At 39.4% G+C, this 18181-nt stretch overlaps 2 non-coding genes across 2 annotated transcripts; both read left to right on the top strand.

The window, feature by feature from the left end:
- Nucleotides 1-637: 637 nt before the first annotated feature.
- Nucleotides 638-744, top strand: LOC127108979 (small nucleolar RNA R71). The gene has a single exon (XR_007796470.1). It is a non-coding gene; the product is annotated as a small nucleolar RNA R71 (small nucleolar RNA).
- Nucleotides 745-17292: 16548 nt separating this feature from the next.
- LOC127109808 (small nucleolar RNA R71) lies at nt 17293-17399 on the top strand. Its single transcript, XR_007797059.1, has one exon. It is a non-coding gene; the product is annotated as a small nucleolar RNA R71 (small nucleolar RNA).
- The last annotated feature ends 782 nt before the right edge of the window (nt 17400-18181 follow it).

The raw sequence follows: 18181 nt of genomic DNA, 5'->3' as shown, positions 1-18181 counted from the left end.
GAATTCTTTATTGGTTTGCTGTTGAGAAGCTATAAAGTTCTCCATCATGATTTCCAAGTTGGATTTCCTAGGGGCGTTATTGTTAGATGTAGATGGGGTCGGCTTCTGATATCCCGGAGGTATAGCTAGGGCTTGATTTGGAGATTGTCCAGATGCGTATAGAGCATTATTACTCTTATATGAAAAATTTGGATGGTTCTTCCAATTTGAGTTATAGGTATGCGAATAGGGGCTTCCTTGAGCATAGTTTACTTGCTCCGCTTGGATTCCTGTTAGGAGTTGACAATCTGCAGGAGTGTGACCTTGGATTCCACAGACTTCGCAATTCTGAGTTATGGCAACTACTGTGGCTGGAGGTGATACATTTAAACTTTCAATTTTCTGGACCAAAGCATCCACCTTTGCATTAACATGATCAAGGTTACTTATCTCGTACATGCCAGTTTTCGTTTGAGGTTTTTCCACCATTGTTCGTTCGGTTCCCCACTGATAGTGGTTTTGAGCCATGCTTTCGATAAGTTGGTAAGCGTCTGCGTAAGGTTTGTTCATTAGCGCACCACCTGCGGCGGAATCTATTGTTAACCTCGTGTTGTACAGGAGACCATTATAGAATGTATGAATTACTAACCAGTCTTCTAAACCATGGTGTGGACAAATTCTCATCATGTCTTTGTATCTTTCCCATGCTTCGAAAAGAGACTCGTTATCTTTCTGTTTAAATCCATTTATTTGGGCTCTTAACATAGCTGTTTTGCTTGGCGGAAAATATCGAGCAAGAAAAACTTTCTTCAACTCGTTCCATGTGGTGACTGAGTTGGAAGGAAGAGATTGAAGCCATCTTCTAGCGCTATCTCTTAGTGAGAAAGGAAAAAGACGAAGTCGAATTGCCTCTGAAGTGACACCATTAGTTTTAACAGTATCAGCGTATTGGACAAATACGGATAAATGAAGGTTAGGATCCTCGGTAGGATTCCCAGAGAATTGGTTTTATTGCACTGCCTGCAACAGTGAAGGTTTGAGTTCAAAGTTGTTTGCTTCGATTGCAGGTGGAGCAATCTTGAATGCGGTTCATCTTGCGATGGAGCGGCGTAATCTCTAAGAGCACGAGCTGGTTCTGCCATCTCGGGTATCGAAGGGAAAATATTTTTGAAATCAGGAAGTTCTACAGGAGGGAGATTGTTGCAGCACGATATTCCCGAATTCGTCGTAAGACTCGGAGATATAGTTCGATATCGTTGATTCGTAAGTAGAGCGGTTCGCCTTGAGAGCGAGTGCGTGGCATACAAATCAACGAAAGAAAGAAAAGAAAAAGAAAAGCCTTAGTCCCTACAGCATAACAGGAGAGTTACGATATCAACTAAATAAAAGTCCCTGGCAACGGCGCCAAAAACTTGATCGCTCGACTTTATGAGTCGAATTGGGGTACAAACTGCAAGTGCACAGTTCTATCGCGAAGTTTTAAAAGATATCGATCCCACAGGGACTTATGAATCGATATACCGTTATCTAAGGTTACTTCGTAAAGCTAAGGCAGATGATATTTTGATTGTTTGAGGGAAACGTTAAAACTAAAATAAGATCTAAAATAAATATCTAATAAGCGGATATCGGTATGTAATTCGTCGTAATTAGGGAATCAATTCTTTATTGGTTTCTTGGTTTTAAAGTAAATCTTTTCAGTTGACTCTATTGGTTAAAAGTTTTATCTCAAACTCTCGCTCTGTTGAATAAACTATGATTTTATATTAACGTAGCTGTCACTTATATTTAAGTCAAAAATCACTTTTTGAAAACAGTAGAATCCGTAGAAACTCTTTTTAAGAAAACACTAATCGTTTAAACACCCTTATCTCAAACTCTCGCTCTGTTGACTTAGGTTATATGATTAAACTCAAATGCTTAACTCTCGCCCTCACATTCAATCTTTAAAAATACTTTTTGAAAAAGGTTAGAATTTAATAAACTCTAAAAATTGCTCTCGCCATGATCTAGAATTAATGTCCAATTTACATTGTCCAGTCAAAACCACAAACTCTCGCTCTATTGATTTTAACTTCTTTATGTCTTTTACTTTCGTACAAAAACTTTGTTATTAAACCTGTAAATTGAGACCGTAAAAAGAGTGGTTTTAATTTTAAACTTAATTAAACCAACTTAGTTTTGATTCCTTCATTCCGCTTACTTTACATACCGATACCTAAATAAATCAGCCAGACATGCTAAACAGACTTAAATAAATAACATGCATAAACAGATTCATCACAGGCAAGCAACAAAAATTAATAGAAAAAACAAGCATATATAAATTCAACAAATAAATAAAAAACCTGAATAATTAAATAGCAGTCTTGAACACTCCACCATAGACCGGTTGGATTTGTTGTTGAGTTCTTCAATCAGGCAGAAAAATAAAACGAAGGAATAAAAAACTAGATTCTAACGTAAGGTTAGATCCGGTAAAAGGTACACAATAGTTTCCGGTGTAGAAACTATTGTGCGAAAAATTAATTAAGAGCTGGAAAAGAAAATAGAATTGCAAAAGGAAAACAATATAAAAATTTGTCAAAGTAATACTGTAAAAATATGCCTAAGCTGCTGGAAAAAGAAAGAATGCGAAAACGGCAAAAATCTGGAAAAAGCATGGAACCCTGAGCTTTCCAAAAAGCTACTATTTATATGCCACCTCCTGCAACTGCTTCCGCGTCAAAAGTCTTCAACGTGCAGAATATTTGGGCGTGGAAATAGGGCTCAACTCTCTCTCAACGTCTCTGAAGCGTTCCTTGTGCCTGAAATATAGGGGAATGGTGTGACGTCCGTCACACCATGTGTGATGCTCGTCACACAAGTGCATATAGCGTGACGCTCGTCACAACCTCTGTGACGCTCGTCACAGGCACAACGCTTGTGCCTTCTTTGGGCTGGGCTTTGCTTTTGCTATTTGTTTCCAGAAACTTCTTTTTGCACCTCCTTTTCTTCCTTTTTTTACTTTTGCTTCAAATAGATACCTGAGATAAATAGAAAGGAAATATCGCGTAGTATCTGATAAAATGAAATAAATTAAAGTAAAGAATAATATAATTTAATTGAATTAAGTCCTAAAATGTGATATAATTTCATGTTATCAGGAAACTACATCAGAGTTTGAGTTTTGCCAGGTATTATGCAGCGGAAACCATAATACAACTCAACCTATGACCACACACTTCACTAGATCAGCCTCCAAGAACATACCAAGTTTGAATATGTTTTAATACTAGCACAGCTGTTCCACATAAAGGCCAATTGCCAACCTCCAGAGACAGGTACACATAGTTCTTGTCATGAATAGTCCAACCACCTACTTCAAGGGACCATTCATGGGAATCACAGAACCTTCCACAGGTTCCAACAACAGTCATGACATAACTCCTTGCAAGATACCAGAAAGTATCACCCATGGATCTCATCCAGGAACAGAACAAGATGCCTGCTCTGATACCAATTGAAATTCTAGTACAGTCAGAGTTCAAATGTTCTACACGAAGTCATGACATCTGATCCAACATTGTTACTAATAGAGCAAGACAGTTATAACAATTAAAATCCAGTACTGATATGCACTCAGTCACAGATGTTTAGACATCTGATAATATACCAACATGGAAATAAGAACATCCAGTTTTGTCCATCTAGTGCACACACATAGTAGAAATCAACCATAGCCCTTATGATTATTGATCCTGTCCAGTTCTAAGCAGAATGTCTCAACATTGTCTTGAACATCATCTGTCACAACAATACAGATGGATAAACTATAACAGACTAACCAGTCTATCAGTAACAGCAGTCAATAATGAATGTCATAACATTCTGTTTTGCAATCAGACTGCAGGCTATGTGTCAAGTCTGTTCTTCCCTTCATAAACAGACTAGAAACATATTGAATTATAACAGATAAATTACAGAGTGCAGAAGGTAAAAACACCAGTAATTATTAACCCAGTTCGGTACAACTTTACCTACTCTGGGGGCATACCAAGCCAGGAAGAAGATCCACTATTAGCAGTATTAATTCAGAGTTAAACTCCCCCGTTTACAACTCCTCACTTAATCCCTACCCAATGCAATCTATACCTAGGAACTCCTAGATAGAAACCTCCAGTTTCCATTCCTATCACTACAATTACCATGTAATGTCAAAACATCTTGAACATGCTTCACAGCTTCGTTCAAGAACATAATCACTCCTGCCTACAGGCTTTGAGTTACAACTAATCTCATGCTTTCAAGCACTGAGAAACACTTGGTAACCTTCCCACAGGTTGGGAGGTTTACCTCACAAATACCCCTAATTTCTACATTGTTTGAGGCTTACAAAACCTAGGTCACAAACTCCTACTTATAACCTAACCACCCAACTGGATTTGGGCCTTCAAAAATCGCAGCAAATCTTCTTCTTTGCTGTTACAGAGCTGGCAGAAATCTTCTGCTCCAATCAAGGTCTTCAATCAATCTTTTATTTCCTAAAAGATCTCCCTATTTGGAAACTGTATATTTATCAAATATCTTCAGCAAATCTTCTGATTGAATCTTCACATAGGAGTTAGGATATTCACCAGATCTCCTAATTAATCACAAACCAAACCAGAATTAACTGATTCAGTTTGATACACATGTGAGATGTCACAGTCCCGATGTCGTGACATCTTACATGACATGTTGGTCCAGATGTTGAACTTCTTCAACCCAACATATTAAAACAACAGAGGTGATTACATATTATTTGTTTTACAAAATTAATGCCAATCTTAAGGTACTAACAACTTTGATTGTATTAAATGTCCTGATTAAGCCTACTTGATACTGAGATTTTGTATCTTCCTCAACCTCCTGGTCTTCAATAGCATTCAATGTTATTTCCTTATTGTGAACTTTCAAGGTTAACGTGCACTCATCCATGTCGAGCTTGCATCGGCTCGTCTTCATGAAAGGTCGACCTAGAATGATGGGTGCCTCATTGTCTTCAGGTATGTCTAGGATTACAAAATCGACTGGGAAAGTCAAGTCCGCTATTGTTACCAGCACATCTTCAGCTATACCATATGCATCTTTTCTTGAGTGATCCGCAAACTTCAGATTGGTCTTTATATCACTGATATTTTTAATACCCAGCCTGTGATAGATCGATAATGGCATCAGATTCACACTAGCTCCAGAATCTGTTAGTACCTTTTTGAAGGTTCTTTCTTTGATTGTGCATGGTACTGTGACGGTTCCTGGATCCTGTTGTTTGTTAGGAATGTTCTGCTCTAGGGAGTTTGCATTATATTGTTCCTTACCGGATACCTGTTCTTCAGTGGTTGGTTTCTTTTCAGCCATTACCTCTTCCACGAATTTCTTGTACATGGGCATCCTTTCAAGTGCTTCAAACAAGGCCATATGACCCTCAATCCTTTTAAACATTGTCATGAATTTCTCCAAGTCTGACTCACTAGGTTCCTTCTTTGTCATTCTCTGAGGGTAGGGAAACTTAATCACCGGTTTAGTTCCTTTTGTAGTTTCTTCTTTAGTCGGCTCGCTCGGTGATATAATTTTTTTCTTTTTAGCAGCCTTTTTCTCTGTCGTCGTGACAGTATTAACATTCTCCTGCCCTCTCGGATTTTGAACTGTTTCACTTGGTAGGGAACCTGGTGTTCGAGAACTTGCCAGTTGCTGTGCTATTTGCCCCAGCTGAACTTCGAAATTCTTTAGGGAGGCGGTGGTGTTTTTCTGATTGTTTCTAGTCTCTTCTTCAAATTGCATATTTTGAGCTGCCATCTTTTCAATTGCAATCTCCCACTTTGCCTTCTTTGGGAGTTGTTGTTGCTGTTGCTGATATTGGTTCTGATATTGGCCTTGTACTTGCTGTTGCACATTCCCCTTCTGATCTTTCCACGCAAAGTTGGGATGATTCTTCCACCCCAGATTGTATGTGTTAGAGTAGGGATTGTTTTGCTTTAAAAACTTGATATCTTCTATCTGCTGCGGTGTTGCAAAGCAATGAACAGTATTGTGTGGTCCATTACAAATGCTACACACATCGTTTGGTGCCTGTTGTACTTGAGCCACTTTCTAAGCACCTATTTTTAGTGCGTTCAACCTTTTCTCCACCTCTGCAGCAACTGCTTCTTCAATTTTTACCTGTTTGTTTCAAGCTTCAAATCAATTACTGCAGATTTGCTTGACACCCTATCATACAACTCCAAATGCTCATTTGAGGCAATTGCTTCAATTATCTTCTTCATACCGGTGGTTGTTGCAAAGTTAGCTGAGCCACCAGCTGTTGAATCAAGGATTTGCCTCGTTTGAATTCGAAGACCATTAACAAACATTTGCATCTGCTCAGTTTCATCCATGTTGTGAGTAGGAAAAGCCACTAGAACTCTCTTGAATCTTTTATAGACATCTCCTAGTGACTCACCCTCCTTCTGCTTGAAGTTTAGGATCTCGTATCGTTTTCTCAGTGACACTGATGCAGGAAAATATTCATGCAAGAATGTTGTTTCCATCTCCTCCCATGTAGTGATACTACCAGCAGGTAAGGAATAGAACCACTCTTCGGCTTCATCTGCTAAAGTGAATGGGAACGTACGAAGCCTTATTGCTTCTTCGTTATGTCCAGGCATTTTCAGCGTTGTGCTCAAAGTTAAAAACCTTTGGAGATGCTTGTTGGCATCTTCATTCACTCTTCCAGAAAAGGACCGCCTTTCGAGTTGATTAATTATGCTGGGATGCAGCTGAAATTGGTCGACATTAACCGGTTGGTTTACAATTGTCATACGACCACTCAGAGTGTTGGTTCCATCATAGTCGAGAAGTCTCCCTGGTGGTGGTGGGTTTGCAGCCATGATTTCAGGAACTGTTTCCGCGTCTGAATCTGAATTCTCTGAGTGCACTGAAACAACTTCCTCCTCTGCTTTCTCTGCTAATTCCAGTTTTTCTCTCTTAGCTTGTCTCAGCCTAGCGCGAGAAGTTCTTTCTGGATCTGCGTCAAAAGAAAAATCCGCTGAGGCCTTACCTCGCATAAACAAGTTAGACAAAGATTAGAGTTGAATAACAAAATTGTCACAGATAAAAATTTGGTTGACGAGCAACAAAATTTCGATAGAATAAAAATTAAAATAGGTATTTTGGCAATCCCCGACAACGGCGCCAAAAACATGATCGGAAAAATAGCAAGTGTACTATTTTTACCGATGTAGTAATAAGGAGTTTTATTTCCAAGTATCAATCTCAGGGATTGCGTAGGAAATACTTACTTTACTTTGATTCTATCAGAACAAAAAGATAATGGTTTGGTTGTTTTGGAATTTTAACAAATAACACAACAGATAGTAAAATATAATAGATGAAGATAAAATATGCTAGGGGGAATGGTTGATTTAACCAGTTATGAATTCAGTCAAGATTTCCTTAATACATATGAAATATTCAGTTACCTAACCTTAGAATGTTCTTCCATAAGTCCTTAAGGAAGAAACTATTAAAATACAAATTCTTACTGAAATGTCCATTCAATTAATCATTGGTTTTAATCATAAACAATATCAAGGTTTGCGGTGCTTTACAAAAGTTACTAGTCCTAGATAATGCAATCATAAACCCAATTGTGTGAAAACCCTAACAATCACAGTCCTGTCATTGATAGTCATAGATCAATTTGTATTTGTCCGATACAAAAGCATAATAACATCACACAATTAAATTGAAATAAGTAACATAGTAATAAGGAAATCATTTGTTCAAATTCATAACATACGATCCAATCAGGACCACACCCCTAACATAGGGGGTTTAGCCTCTCATAGTGTTCAAAGAAATCATAATAGGAGAATTAAACATTACAAAGAACTAGGAGATTGTGATCTTCAATGGTCAAAACCCTTGAATCTCGCAGTCTTCGAATCCTCCGCAGTAGCTATCTTCTCAATGCAGTGTTTTTCTTCGTACGTCAAAAGGTGTCTTCTCCTTTCTCTCCCAAGCCTTCTAATAGTTTCAGATGGATTTTCCCAAAGCAAAAAGTCCAAACTACCCTTAATGAGAAGAATAGATTCACAAGGCAAAAATTGAAGTTTCTAAGCCGCGCCTAACAACACGGGCCGTGTGTGTACACACTGGTGCCCGTGTGTGCTTTCCAACATGATTATTTTCATATTAAGTTACAGGAGCATCAACACGGGCCGTGTTCCTACACACGGGTGCCCGTGTTAACTCTCTGTTTTTGCTCTCTCCAAGCTTGCTTTGCCTGACCAACAACACGGGCAATGTTGTGGCACACGGGTGCCCGTGTTGAACTGCTGTATTTTCATATTTTTGCCTTTCTGAGTATCCCCAACTCCACTATTAGTGCTTTTAAACCTGTGCAACAGCCTGTAACAATAACACTACCAAAACGAAGCGTAAAAGAGACCTTTTTGACATAAACATGTAATAAAATGAAATGTGATACCAAACTAACAAAACATGATAAATGACTCTGAAACAACTATAAACAAACACAAATCTTACCAAAGTGATGAAAAATACGTCGGATTAATGGTGGGAATTCAATGGAAATGGTGACCGATCACCAACCAACAAATAGGCTTATTATTTTTTTATTTTTCTAAGCATGGGGCTCTGGTACATAAGTTGGTGTAACCCCTTTATTTAACCCAAGTTGCAGTTGTGGGGATTGGATCGTAATCCACCCTACCAAGTTCAGCACCAGATACCTCCGAACCAACCAACAATAGGCATATGACTTTATTTTGCTGAGTTAAATGACCGTGTGAGAGTCACCTAGCCCGGATTTTCATACGACTTGAGAACAAAGCATGAATTTTTGTTATCATTCACTTATTTTCATCGAACCCCTACGTAGAGCATGCTTAAGCCGGAGCTGACTGCTAGGATAAACTACTTAAGGACTTATTTCGAACAAAAATTAGGGCCACAACATATGGGATATCGAGATTGACTCTTATAATCATGAAGCCTACGGTGTTATGACAATACCGATTTTTAGAAAAAGTTTTCCCAAGTCTTTTACATCCTGTTATAAACCTGTCTTATAGCCTGAATATTCAAGATGCAATGTTTTCTTTGTTCAAATTTTTTTTGGTAAGGTTAAAGAAATGGGAGAAATACAGATACACTACACAGATGACTCGTCAGACACATGTTATTTTATTGAAAGGAAAAGCAAACAACTAAAACACACAAAACATAATAAAAATAAAGGAAAGCGATAAAAAGCGATAAAAATAAAGGAAAGCTAAAAAGCGATAAAAATAAAGGAAAGTGATAAAAATTGATAAAAAACTCCTCCCACACTTAAACCGAACATTGTCCTCAATGTTTCGATATGAGATAGGGTAGGAGTAACCTGGAAGAGAAAGTGAGAGGACTATGGGTGATCACCGGTACCGTCACCGCCCTGGTCAGGATGCCTGGGTCGACGACGTCTGATATGAGTACTATGTCCTACCTGCAGTTGCTGAGAGTGACCTAAGAGAGACCCTTGGGTGGCCTCGATAAGTGCGAAGTGACGCTCATTAGCCTGTCGCTGGCGATGCTGCTCCTTAATGGTCGCAAGTAAGCACTCAGTGATAGTCTGATGTGCTTGCTCACTACGCTACTGGGAAGCTACCATAAAACTCATGTTATTTGTCAAATGTTGGTTTATGGTATTCAGAAGGGTGTCACGCCTTTCCTCACGAGCCAGGTGCTCGCGCCATATCTTTTTGGTGATGTAGAAACCGGGAGTGGTACCTGAAAAATGGTGAGAAGAAGAAGGTGCAGTTTGTGCAGGTGATGTAGTAGGAATATCATGAGCAGGTGATTGGTCAAGCCGGTCATACTCATCATCGGTCCCTTGCTCATCGTCCATAGGAATGTTAGGTGGAAAAGGACCGGTAAAAGGTGGAGCATCAAGATGATACGTCCTGTTTCTTGCATGTCGCACATCTGTACGCTGAGAGCAAGGTAAAACAACACTCGGTACAGCTACACCATGTATCATGAGGTGAAAATCACCTGCTCGCCGCACCTTGCATACTTTCATATCTTTCAAAAACGTTAAGTTAATGGTGCGGTGAGGGAGTGGTTCCAAGGTGGCTAAGTCAGCGTTGAGATTTAACGCTCTGGCAATGGAAGTAATTAAACCACCGAAAGAGATGGTTTCTCCCTTTTTAAGAATGGCATACATATGGGCCAACATAAAAGGAATAGGATTGATCCTGCGATTCGTGAGGAAACCTTGTAAAAATAGCAACTCTCGGGCATTTACTGTTAGAATTCTCCCGATCAAATATAGTACATGCCAAAAGGTATCGAAAAATACGTATGACCCGGTTATGAATATTAAAAGCTAAAATTCCTTCAAATGAAGTCACAGCCATATTTGATAATCTATTCCAAAAAGTAAATGCTTCGAGTGCCCACTCAGCATCTAAGGGTGTCTCATAGATGGCACCCTCATCGTAAGGCATACCTAACATACCCTCTAAAGCATCGGTAGTGTACTTGTATTCCATATTAAACATTCTAAAACAAACGGTACCTACCGTTCTAGCAGTGCCAGGGTAACCAGTGTAAATTAGGGAACTCAAAAGTTCCCTAGTTAGCCTATCATAGGTGGGTGCTTTACTAGCAAAAATATCGTGTAATCCTAAAGTATCAAGCATGTGGAAAACAGTATGGTATGTTCCAAAAGTGTACAAACAATCTTCGTCGACATACCTGGTAGCGAGGATCTCCCGAGATTGCAATTTCTGCAAAATCTTATTTTGTCGCTCTCCGGGTTTTCCTCCACGAAGAATGATGTTGTTGAACTCCATTCCGGCCATTAATGGTGATTGAAGAGAAATATTGGTATTTATGGAAAGGAAAAAAATGGAGTTTTAGTGGGTTTTTGGTGGAGAGATGGACGAGTGAAGTTTGGAAATGGTAATGGCTTGAAGTTAAAATGAGAAAGTTGGAATTTTTAGTGAACTTTGGTGGAGTTGGGAGGAGGAGAAAATGGGTTTGGAGAGTTTGAAGAAGGTGAAAATGCTGAAATCAAGGATTCTGTCCCGTTAAAGTTCCAGACATCATGGCGCCCGCCATGAAGCTTATGGCGCCCGCCATGTCTTCGGATTTGGTTGGGCCGAATTTGGTCATTGCTACTTGGGCCTCATCTTTTGTCTTCATTCTTGCAAGAAGGGGGTGCATATAGGTTTCTATGAATGCTGTTTTTTTTTATTTAAGCTTGACAAAACAAAATAAAATAAAACAAAACAAAATAGTAAAATGAAGTAAAATAAAATAAAATGGACATAAAAACATAATAATATATATATATATATATATATATATATATATATATATATATATATATATATAATATATATATATATATATATATATATATATATATATATATATATATATATATATATATATATATATATATATATATATATATATATATATATATATATATGAAGAGTTAATAATAAGTCATGGGTCGAGAGATTTAGGAAAGATAAAGCAAGCATAATGTCAAAGGAAACAATAAAAATAAGCATAAATAATAAATAACGGGAAAAATAGGAAAATCAAACGGTATTTCTCGGTTGGTGATGGCATCAATGCTCATGGTATAGTGGAGTCTCCTCGACTTCGTATCCTCGAAGCTCTGCGATCTGGCGTTGGAGGTCGGCGATCTCATCATTTAGTATATCAATTTCAGTGTCATGTGAGGCGATTGATACTTCGACCTGCAAAGCAACGTCAGCAAGCTCCTGGCGAAGCTGGGCTATCTCCATATGAAGCTTAACCAGTTCAGACTGCATGTTTGGACTCTAGAGATTTGGATTGTTAGTGCGGACTTTGATTCTGATAGGTGCAATTTTCGGCTCGTCTATTGTCTCCCCCTTCCCTTCTATGGCGTAGGCCCAGTTGGCCTGATCAATAACACAAGTTACCTGATGGTCCAGTAAAGTGAAGTAGTGAATAGTATCACCCTCGATTAAGAGCCTATATTGATCCGGTTGGAAACAAGATCTCCTCGTGAGGCCACGGTCCAGACAGAAGTCAATATCCATCAAGGTGTAGCTGCAGTAAGACGTCAGGTGCGATAGTCTTCTATCAAGTCCCAGGGCTGAGGCTATATGAGTCATTGTGCTTCCAACGTGTATAGGGCTCACAATGGAGCGAGCATTAAGATATAGACTCTCGATCATGAAAGCTCCGCAATCTACTGGGCGTGACTGAATGGTACAGTACATGAAGAAGATCTCTTCAGCACTCACATGCGTATCAGGGTCACTCTTCCCCAGGAAGGTGTGGGAAATGATCATCTGAAAGCACCTGAAAGCAGGATTGTGAATCTTGTTGGAGATTTGGGTGGAAGGGCCAGGGCTACTTCCATATGTAATGTCACTCCAAAACTTCTCAACGTCTCGGCTTAGGAAATAGCACATGGGGAGGTCAGATGAAGGATCATAAGTAGTCTGAAATCCAAGCAAGTCACTGAAACACTTGTGGTTGAAGGTTTATTCTGCCCCAAACAACCTGAAATTAATGTATCCACCATCACTAGCGTGACCAACATAGGGCTCGTAGGTCAGCGAGCTTAAGAACTCTAAAGTCAGGTTCCTGTAAGTCACATGCATCACATCAGTATATTCATCCCATTACAACTGATTGCACAAATTCCTGACACTAGGCTCAATGCCTAATGCCTCCATGCTACTCGAGTCAGGATATCTGGTGGGCAACATTGGGCACTGGGAAAGCATGGCGTAGCGCTGCTCTTGAACTGGGTCACAAAAGATTACTGGCATAGTGTCGATATTCTCCATCCTGAAAAGTTAGGTTAAAACAGAGGACACCTGAAATCGCAAATATTATAACTGTTAGTCTACATATAGATATACATATATATATAAAACAACTAAAAATATAAATTGAAATAGTAAAAGTAAAGGAAAATAAATCATGGGTTGCCTCCCATGCAGCGCTTGTTTAACGTCGTTAGCTTGACGATTCTAACTTTATATGTAAGAGGTAGGAACTGGAGGGTCGATCAGAGTTTGGTCATGGCATTATGTGGGGATGTCACCTCCTTGGTATTGCTTCAGTCTTTGTCCATTTACCACAAACGGATTACAGGAATTGTTCCGGATTTCCACTGCTCCAGATTTTAGGATTTTGAAAACCTCAAAGGGGCCTGTCCATCTCGAACGCATCTTACCTGGAAAAAGTCGTAATCTCGAATTGAAGAGGAGAATAGAGTCTCATATATTTAATTGCTTTTTCACAATCCTTTTGTCATGCCAAGCTTTGGTTCTTTCTTTGTATATAACGACATTCTCGTAAGCGTTCTGGCGGAGTTCCTCCAATTTATGGATATCAAGGATTTGGTTCTTATCAGATGCTAGGTAATCCAAATTCAGGGTCTTGATGGCCCAATATGCCTTGTGCTTGAGTTCAAAAGGTAAGTGGCATGACTTCCCGTATACCAACTGGTATGGTGTAGTTCCAATAGGAGTTTTGTAAGCAGTTCTGTAAGCCCACAGTGTTTCTGCTAGCTTTTTAGACCAATCTTTTCTGGATATTAATACAGTTTCCTCCAAGATCTGCTTAATCTCTCTGTTAGATACATCCACTTGACCATTAGTCTGGGGATGATATGGTGTTGCTACTCTGTGTTTTAATCCATATTTCCTTAAGAGTTTATCAAATATCCTTGATATAAAATGTGATCCACCATTACTTATGACAAGTCGTGGTACTCCAAATCTGGGAAAAATATTATTCTTGAACATCTTGATGACTACTCTTGTGTCGTTGGTGGGTGTGGCTATAACTTCTATCCATTTAGACACATAGTCAATGGCTACCATAATGTACTTGTTTCCCATTGAAAATGGAAAAGGTCCCATGAAATCAATAACCCAAACGTCAAATAGTTTTACTTCTTGGATGTTCTTTAAAGGCATTCGTCACGTCTTAAGATGTTTCCAGCGTGCTGGCACCGGTCACATTGGAAAATATAAGCATGGACATCACGCCATAATGTTGGCCAATAAAGACCAGCTTGAAGGATCTTAGCGTATGTCTTGGATGTGCTTGAATGTCCACCATAGGGCAAAGAGTGACAATGCTCTATGATATTTCTGACTTCTTCTTCCGGGACACAACGTCAAAATATGTTATTTGTTCCTCTTTTGAAAAGGAGTGGTTCATCCTAATAGAAATGTCTTATATCTTTAAAGAACTTCTTCTTCCGTTGTTGTATAATTTAATTGAGCGGCATCTAGGGTTCTACTAGCGTAATATATTACATGTAGTTTCTTATCTTTTCTTTGCCCTAAAACAGCTTCTATAGCGAAATTGCTAGCATCACACATTATTTCAAAGGGTTTAGTCCAATCCGGAGTTTGTAGAATGGGTGTTGAAATTAGTGCTTGTTTTAAACGGTTAAAGGCTTCGATACAATTTTCATCAAAAATGAATTCAATGTCTTTCATCAGAAGGACGGTCAGGGGTTTGGTTATTTTAGAGAAATCTTTGATGAAGCGTCGGTAGAAACCGGCGTGTCCTAGAAAACTACGGACTTCTCTAACTGTCTTAAGAGGGTTAAGGTTTTCTATAACTTCTATCTTTGCTTGGTCGACCTCAATGCCTCTTTCAGATATTATATGTCCTAACACTATGCCTTCTTTAACCATAAAGTGGCATTTCTCCCAGTTTAACACAAGGTTAACTTCTACGCATCTCTCTAGGATTTTCTCAAGGTTAATGAGGCAATTCTCAAAGTCGAACCCACACACCGAGAAATCATCCATAAATACTTCCATAATTCCGTCAAGATAATCTGCGAAGATTGACAACATACAACGTTGGAAAGTAGCTGGCGCATTACAGAGTCCAAACGGCATCCGTCTGTAAGCGAAAGTTCCGTAAGGACAGGTAAAGTTTGTTTTCTCTTGATCCTCGGGGTGTATGGGTATTTGGAAAAATCTAGAATATCGATCCAGATGAAAAAAGTAAGAGTGGCTAGCAAGACGCTCAAGCATTTTATCTATGAATGGAAGGGGAAATGGTCTTTCCTAGTTGCCTTATTTAGCTTCCTATAATCTATGCACATACGCCATCCGCCTTCTATGCCTTTAGCTACATGCTCGCCCTTCTCATTTTGCACGACTGTGATGCCTCCCTTTTTGCGTACCACATGTACAAGACTTACCCATTTTCTATCAGAGATCTGATAGAGCATACCAGCCTCTAGCAGTTTAAGGACTTCCTTCTTTACTATCTCGCTCATTACAGGGTTAATTCTTCTCTGATGCTCTCTGGAAGGTTTTGAATCCTCCGCTAGCGAGATCCTGTGCATACACACGGATGGGATTATACCTTTTAAATCAAAGATGTTGTACCCTAAGGCAGAGGGGTATCTTCTTAAATCATTTAAGAGTCGGTTTGTCTCGTCTTGGTTTAAGGTGGCACTAACTATTACTGGGCGGTTCATTTCTTCATCCAAAAACTCATATTTTAGGTTCTTGGGTAGATACTTAAGTTCTTGAGCTGGTTTTTGAGAATTTGGTGAAAGGTCTGGCGTAAGATCCAAACATTCGTTAGTGTGAGGTTCCGTTTCCTCTAGCTAGTCATCCTTTTCATTCGTGTTTTAAAATGGTTCGATCACGGGTTCTCCTCGATCAAATTCTCTTATGCACTCATCTATGATATCGATCGCATAACATGCGTCTCCTAGGATTGGTGCCATCAGGAATTTTGAAAGAATGAACTCGATCTTTTCATCCCCTACTATGAAAGTTAACTTTCCTCTTTTAACATCTATTATAGCTCTGACTGTTGATAAGAATGGTTTACCCAAAAGTATAGGGATATCGTCGTCTTCCTTGATATCCATGACTACAAAGTCTATTGGGATATAAAGTTGACTGATCCTAACTTGGATGTCTTCTAAAATGCCTACAGGATACTTAACAGACCTATCGGCTAATTGGAGGGACATCTTAGTTGGTTGTAATTCTCCTAAGTTTAACCTTTTACATACAGCTAAGAGCATTAAACTCACACTAGCGCCTAAGTCTAGGAAAGCCATGTCGATCACGTGACTCCTTAAAATGCAAGGTATAGAAAAACTACCAGGGTCTTTCTCTTTCTTAGCAAGTTTATCCTCGGAAATAAAGTTGCCTTCCAAGGGTTTTGGATCGTCAAGCCTACGCTTGTTTGTTAAGATGTCTTTGAGAAATTTGGCATAAGACGGAATTTGGGTGATAGCTTCGGTGAAAGGAATCTCTACATGAAGCTTCTCTATCACTTTTATCCTTGGCTTCTCCTTCTTAATCGGTTTATTTCTCGGGTTCCACCAGTTCCTCTTCTTGGTTGGTAGGTAAACTTTCTTTAGAAGTTTTGGATTCGCTCATTGCTGGGTTATGAGGCCCTTCGTAAGCGGTCCCACTTCGTAACGAGATATCGTTAGCTTGCCCTCGAGGGTTTGGTTGAGGTTTTCCAGGGAATTGGCCTCTAGGTGTAGTTTGTGGGGCTTGGTTTTGTGCTACCTGTGAGATCTGGGTTTCAAGCATCTTGTTGTGAGTGATTATCTGATCAACCTTGGTCCCTAATTACGTTATAAGTTCATTTACGTGAATGTTTTGGTTTAGGAATTTTTTGTTTTGGTGAGTCTAGCCTGATATAAAGCTCTCCATGATCTTCTTAAGGTTAGACTTCTGAAGCACAACTTGCATAGGTTGATTTGGTTTTTGGGCTTGATAACCTTGCGGTCCTTGAGGTGCATAATTTTGGATAGGGTTCTGGTTTTTATAGGAGAAATTCGGATGATTCTTCCATCCAGGGTTGTAAGTGTTTGAAAATGGGTTACCTTGGGCATAATTCACTTGGTCGGTGTTCAGGTCGTTTAAAAGGTTACACTCTACCGATTTGTGTCCTTTAAATCCACAAATTTCGCACTGTGTGTGGACTACCGCAGCGGTGTTAGTGTTTGTAGACATATGTTCGATCTTAAGGGCTAAAGCGTCCATTTTCGCTTGCATCATGTCCATGGAGCTTATCTCATGTATTCCACCTTGGGTCTCCTTTTTCTCTATTGATGCTCGTTCAGTTCCCCATTGGTAACGGTTTTGGGCCATATCCTCAATTAGGTCACAAGCTTCAGGGTAAGGTTTGTTCATCAGCGCGCCACCAGAGGCAGCCTCGATGCTCATCTTGGTGTTATAATGGAGTCCATTGTAGAAGGTATGAACAATCAACCATTGTTCTAGGCCATGGTGTGGGCAGACTCTTAATAGCTCTTTATATCTCTCCCAAGCATCAAAGAGCGATTCTCCATGGTTTTGAGTAAATCTAGTTATTTGGTTTCGAAGAACAACAGTCTTACTAGGGGGAAACTATCTAGCAAGGAACACTCTCCTAAGGTCTTCCCAGGTAGTTATTGAATTAGCTTGAAGTGAATCTAACCATGAACATGCTCTATCCCTAAGGGAGAAAGGAAATAATCTCAAACGGATCGCATCAGGCGAAGCACAATTGGATTTAAAAGTGTCGGTCAGTTGGATAAAAACTTTTAAATGTTGATTTGGTTTCTCGGTACGAGACCCGCGAATTAGTTCTGTTGCACTAATTGCAACAAATACGGTTTTAGTTCGAAATTACTGGCAGGAATAATGGGGTTTACTATACTCGAACTAGGTTCCTCGTCAGAGGGTTGGGCAAATTCTTTAAGAGGTCTCCGATCGCGATTCTCGGTCATAGCTTTCTTAATTCGGATGAGTAAGAGGCGTGTACGGGTGTAACGTTCGGGTTCCGCTAAAGGATCTACTAAATTTCCGGTACTACGGGTTCTTCGCATTTACCGGCTAATAATGCCTTAGTCTAGACGGTGTAACAATAGGGTACGAAATTTGACGAAGTTGGTCCCCGGCAACGGCACCAAAAACTTGATCGGTGAATTCGCAAGTGCACGAATCGCGTCAAAGTAATATAAAAGAATATCGATCCCACAAAGACCAAATCGTCAATCTATCGATTACTATCGTTATGATGTTTATCTAAGGCGGTATATCAAGAGATATTGATGTTGCAAAATAACGGTAAATAATAAATGCAGTGCAGATAAAGACAGGTTTGAATGTATATCATGTCAGTTAAG

This window comes from Lathyrus oleraceus, chromosome 7 (assembly GCF_024323335.1).
Source record: "Lathyrus oleraceus cultivar Zhongwan6 chromosome 7, CAAS_Psat_ZW6_1.0, whole genome shotgun sequence".
NCBI classification, from domain to species: Eukaryota; Viridiplantae; Streptophyta; class Magnoliopsida; order Fabales; family Fabaceae; genus Lathyrus; species Lathyrus oleraceus.
This window is presented reverse-complemented; position numbering and strand designations above follow the sequence as displayed.